The following is a 6,061-nucleotide window of genomic DNA, read 5'->3' on the forward strand; positions in this document are numbered from 1 at the left end:
ATATTGCATTCGGATTACCGCCCTTAGCCTGTCTAATGTTAAACTGATGCTTGAGCCACCAGATGGCACTGCGGAATTTTCGAAAGGGTCTGCAGTGCCACAGGGCAACGACAGTATGCTTGTTCTCTTGCTGCATTGAAAATGCGAGTACATTTACGGAGCGGTGGCATTTTAGTTTTTGGTTACGCCGTGTAAACAAAGCAAAGCTAAAGATAAGCGCCACTGGCCCTTTGAGTTGAATGACTATTTCTCCAGGAAACATTTTTGAGTTGTCGCACTTTGTTGTGCCCAGATGCACTCAGGCTCCCCCCGACCCTACGTTGTTCCTCGACCTTTCTGTGATGAACGATGGGCCCCCACACTCGAACGAGTCTGTAACCTCAGTCTCATTTTATGGGTTATGTTATGCAATTCTGTAAACGTTCACCCGAAAGGGATAAGGGGCGAGATTAAAGGCCGACCTACAAAAAGCTTTTCCTAAGGAAAATCGTCCTCGTTATCTCTACAGCGGGGGACTCGTTTTCGTTGCTGCATCTTGGGGTGGGATAAGCCGGGATAAGCTCATTATCCGGGGTTAAGGGGGGGGGGGGGGGGGGGGGCAGGGCTAGACGACGGCGATTTTGTGCCTTCGAGAAATCTTGCTACGTACCTCGAGTCGGCAGCCGAAATTTTTCCTCCGTAGATGCCTCGCCTGTTTTTTTCCCACTGCAGTGCAAGGTTTTCTACTGGACATTTTGGCTATCATTTTCAATGCATTCGAACGTGGAAGTAAATACATCGCATGAACGTTGCCCTGATTATTTGCAAACTAAAAATGTGGCACTATACTGTTGCAACCCAATCAATTTCATCATCGATCATTTTTTGGTATGATTCCATGGTGAAAGTATGTTCATCGTGATTCCACAGAAGTGCGTCGTTTCAGAGGCAGAAATAGGTCGTTGTGTTTATTTTCTGGAAATACTCGCTCCTTTGACGCTCGAGTGCGTAAGGACAATACACTCGAGGGAGTGCGTAATACTTTACAATTGTCGTTGGCGGCAATCAAATGTCTGAGGGAAGTGCACAACTTATTTGCACCATATTGGATCGCCTCTGAGCAGCTTTTGTTGGCTTTCGGATATCGTGGATATTGCTCACCGTGAGCCTGGAATGGCTGGTCGTCCTTTTATTTCGCACAACACAAAGACGTTTTTCAAGCGTCATTAAAAACTGAAAAATACAACAATTGCAAAGAAAATGTTCTTAAAACCATAAAAAGCTTTTTCAACGAACTCCGATTAAACCAGAGATTTGTCCTTTAGTTCGTCGCTTCGTCCGTGCTTAGCGGACATATTGGTGTCATTTGATATATCCACCAATTCAGTTTCGCCGCTTAATTTATCGAGAAATTTTATGTAAAGCGACCTAAACACCAATTCAATTCTTTATTAATGTTTATCGGGAAACTGATGTCAGGTGACCCATACACCCTTTAGTTTCGCCGCTAGGTATACGTCGAATTTAAAACATGATACGATCGTTATCACTCACCGAAGCGACTCCTTTGGGTCTTCTTCACAAATTCATACCATTACTTTTTAACTACTTCCTTCTTTGCATAGAAGACTTTAAAACTACTCCTGTAATGCACTTAGTGAAATGCTGATTTATAAGCTTGCGATGTTTGCTTAAAACGCAACAACAGTTGCGTTCCAAAAAATTTTGTTAACAAATTGTAGTATCGTGTTTTGTGTTCTTTAAACTAAAAATGTCTCCTGGCCCCTTCTGCGGCCTTCCGTATTGCTGAATAGAGAGAGGTATGTTTATTTACAGGAAAGCAAAGAGGTTAACCTGCTTGTGAGTGCTGGTTTGCTACTTTGCGTGAAAAGGAAGAGAGCAGAGAGACAGCAGGCAGAATAGAGAAGTAAAAAAAGAGTGAGATCACATATCCACTCGTATCCCCCCTCCCCCACACACATCCCACACACATACTCAAACACATATATTCGCACTCAAAGATTGGCGAAAAATAAATAGCCACACGTAAATTAAAAAGAGTGATGTCAGTTCACAGCTCTTGGTCCAGGCGGGTGTCTTTTAAGAATCGGAGTAAAGCGTTGGTTGCTTTGGATTCTTTCGCTACTGAAGTCCAGGGTCCTAATATATGGCCGAGCTCCATGTCCTGATCATGTATCTTCAAGGATTGTTTTAGTATTTTCCTTTGGGAACTATATAGTGAACAATGGCAGAGTACATGTTTAATGTCGTGTGTTGTTGAGCATGCTGTACAATGCGGTGAATCTACTTGGCCGATCATATGAAGATATTTTCTAGTAAAAGCCACATTCAAGCGTATTCGATGCAGCACAGTTTCTGTTCGTCGTTTTATATTTCCCGGCATTCGGAACTTTAATTCCGAGTCAATATGTTTCAAGTGCGCATAATAGTAGCATGGATCTGTCCATAGTCTGGATGATATTTCTCTCCCAATTTTTCGGACTATATCATTTGCATCTGTCCTTGACAGTGGAATTGCACAGGTAATATCAGCTTCGTGGGCGTCCCTAGCAGCTTTGTCAGCACAAATGTTGCCGGGTATGCCACTATGCCCCGGTACCCACTGTAAGACAATTTCATGTCCCTGACACCTCACATCATGGAACTTCTGCATTATGTCATAAATCAGTTGAGCATTTACGTTATTCTTTCTTTTATGCATGAGTGCACTGAGAGCGGACTTAGAGTCTACAAATATTATCCAGTTTTGGGGGTTTTGGGTGCTGATGTAGGCAGCAGCTGCCCGGATAGCCGCAAGTTCAGCTGCTGTCGAGGATGTAATATGGCTCAGTTTCGTTTTGATTGTCGTGCAAGTTGACGGAATATAGGCTCCAATGGATGATGATATAAAGTTAGTTGACCCGTCCGTATATATGTGTCGCGATGAGAGATAGGCATGATTATATACTCGAGTGTTAGCTGCATCATAACAGGTGTTGGGGTTGCTGCTTTTTGCGTAACACCGGGGATGTTCAATTTAATGTCGATAGAACTGCACGACCACGGTGCTTGCTGCGGAGTTTTAGCTAATTCAAAAGTATTTGGAATATACCTATGGAGTTGCGAGATGACCTTCGAAAAGCGAGCAGAGGGTTGAACCTCCGTAATATTCGTCAGATGATGTGCTTGGCTGCGCGCTTGGTGTCGTAGGTGAACTCGAATAGTTTCTTGGGTTCTGAGGATACCGGGCGAAATTGCTCTAGCTTCAACAAGAGTTCCAATGTTTGATGTGCATTTTGGTAGTCCTAGGCAAACTTTTGGAGTCTGTGCTTGAACACTTTCCAGGTCTTTCATTGACGACTTGGAGATACCATGCATGACTGAAATACTGTAGCGTAATAGTCCGACAAACAGAGCGTTGTAAAGGGTCAAAAGTGCTCTTACTGAACATTCCCATCTCGTTCCACTTATCATTTTAATAATTTGTGTGAAGGACTTCAGTTTTTGCTTTATGCGCCTGATGTGTGGGGACCATGACAAAGATCGATGTAGGGTCACTCCTAAGAATGTATGTTCTTTGACGTATTCAATTGGTGTCCCCTCTATTAGAATGGGATATCTCCTTGTATCCTTTCTCGTGAAGGCGATAGCAGCGGATTTGGCTGGGGAGATTTGCATTCCATGTGGATGGAGGTATTTTACAGTTATATTGACTGCTTTTTGTATACGTGCTCTGTTTATATATAACGATCTGCTAGAGACCCAGAAGCAAATATCATCGGCGTAAAAAGATGTATGCACATTTTTCGGAAGCAGTTTGACAAGATGAATTAGAGATATGTTGAAAAGAGTGGGACTCAGGACACCTCCCTGGGGTACTCCTCTTGTAACTTCATAGAGGTCGGTGTCTCCACCTTCAGTGGAAATAAAGATGTGTCTACCTTTCAGGTAACCGGACACCCACGTACATAGTCTTGTACTTAGACCGATCCTTCTCATATCTGTAAGGATGGCGTTATGATCCACAGAATCAAAGGCAGCTTTTATATCAATAAAGACGGCAGTTGTTTTCAATTTGCTCGCGTTTGCTTGTTCAATGGTGGATACTAGGTCTAAAACATTGTCAACACTGTTCCTTCCTCGGCGGAATCCTGACATGCATGTAGGAAGTATCTTTCTGTTTTCGAGGTCCCATTCGAGTCGTGACAGTATCATTTTTTCCATGACTTTCCCGACACAGCTCGATAAAGCGATGGGTCGATATGAACTAATCTCCAAAGGGGTCTTGGCTGGCTTAAGTATGGGAATCAAGCGTGAAGTCTTCCACTCTTTTGGTATTCTACCAGATTCCCACGAAGCGTTATAGACATCGAGTAAGAATGTTCTAGCCGCGCTACCAAGATGTGCTAATGCAGAATAGCGGACACCATCTGGACCAGCGGATGAGTTCTTGTTTGTTGAAGACAGTGCCTCTTTCAGTTCTATTAAAGTAAATGGAGCGTCGATGACATCGTTTTGCACTGATGCAGTGTTATGACTAGCTATAGGGATAGCCAGTATGATATTGAGGAGTCGCGAGTAATCTGCAAGCAATAATATTTTGCTACTTCCTTTTGTGTAACTTGCCGATGTAGTGCGATCGAACGAAATGGGTAAGTTTGCTGCGGCCTGGAACCTAAACTTCGCGTCATCCTGGGATCCAGTCTAGCACTGTTCGATCTCCATCGTTTCATTGAAAGCTTATCGAGATGGCGTTGCACCTTTCTTTGCGCTTATCTGGACTTTCTTATATCTTCTCTATTTTTAGTTTTTCTTGCCCTTCGTTCGGCTCGTCGACGGATGGCTCGAAGTCGTTCGTACTCCTCATCTACAGCTATTCGGCTGATCTGCATTCTTAAAGATTTTGTAGCATCCGATGTTGTTTTCTCAATAATATTAGAAAAATCTTCAATTGTGGTTATCTCCTGGCATGCTATTTCAACTTTTTCGCTGAACATATTCCAGTTAGTATATGTAAGGAGTTTTTTACGGCGACTGTTATTTAGTCCGGGTATCAATGTGTAAGTCGGAAAATGATCACTGCCATGAGTTTCGATGTCTACAAACCAGCGAGGTGGGGGCGAAATGGAAGACGATGCCAGCGCGATATCTAAGCAGCTGCTAAGTGTTGCACCTTTAATAAATGTTGGACTTCCGTCATTCAATATAGTTAGGTTGTGTTGGTGAGCAATGTTTAAAATATTTTTTCCTCGTACTGTGGTTTTTACCCCTCCCCATAAAGGATAGTGGGCGTTAAAATCCCCAGTCAAAATATGTGGAGACGGGGTTGCCTTAATTCGCTCGTCTAGAATGTCTTTGTCGAATCTGGCTCTTGGTTCAATATATGCAGCTATTACTGTTAGAACCGTAGTGTCCTTGCTAATTGTTGCTGCCACGTATTCATTGGTAGGATGGGGATTTTACATCGTGTACCACATATGTGAGGTCTTTACGTATCGCCAGTAAAAGCCTGCTGGGACTTCTTCCACGACTTGAGTGGAATACTTCATAACCGGACAAGCGTAATGTCCGAGGAACACGTGATTCCGATATTGCTATTACGGGGAATTGATATTTGAAGGTTAATTGACGAAAGTCTGAAAGACGGTTCCGGAGGCCTCGAGCATTCCACTGAAAAATGAATGAGTTGTTACGGACCTTCTCTACCTGCACCAGGAGCTGATCAGAGGAAGAGCGATGTCTATGATTGTGATTGTAGCTTGTGCCAGTGGACAGGGACAGTCGCGCGTATCCCTTCCTGGAGGTCCGTTTCTATGATCTCCTGAGAAACTCCACGGATGATTCCAATAGCTGAAGATCTTTGATGTGCCTCATATACAGTGATTTTCATTCCGCAGAGGGTTGTCATTTTGAACAGAGTCTTTTTGGACTCGGTGTTTCTCGTGTCGATCGCCAGAAGATTAAGTCGGTAGTTTGGTCTGATGAGGATCACTCCGTCAGGTGCAATGTCGTTTAACTTCTCAGATAGCTTTAGAGGATTGACCTTCGTGATGACTTGGCTCGGATCTGCAGGTTAGACGAC

At 43.5% G+C, this 6,061-nt stretch overlaps 1 pseudogene; it reads right to left on the reverse strand.

Moving 5' to 3' along the window:
• Nucleotides 1–1,744: 1,744 nt before the first annotated feature.
• LOC121833577 lies at nt 1,745–2,584 on the reverse strand (annotated as a pseudogene).
• Between the last annotated feature and the right edge of the window lie 3,477 nt (nt 2,585–6,061).

The sequence above is a fragment of the Ixodes scapularis genome, unplaced genomic scaffold (assembly GCF_016920785.2).
Source record: "Ixodes scapularis isolate PalLabHiFi unplaced genomic scaffold, ASM1692078v2 PGA_scaffold8__174_contigs__length_109621045, whole genome shotgun sequence".
NCBI classification, from domain to species: Eukaryota; Metazoa; Arthropoda; class Arachnida; order Ixodida; family Ixodidae; genus Ixodes; species Ixodes scapularis.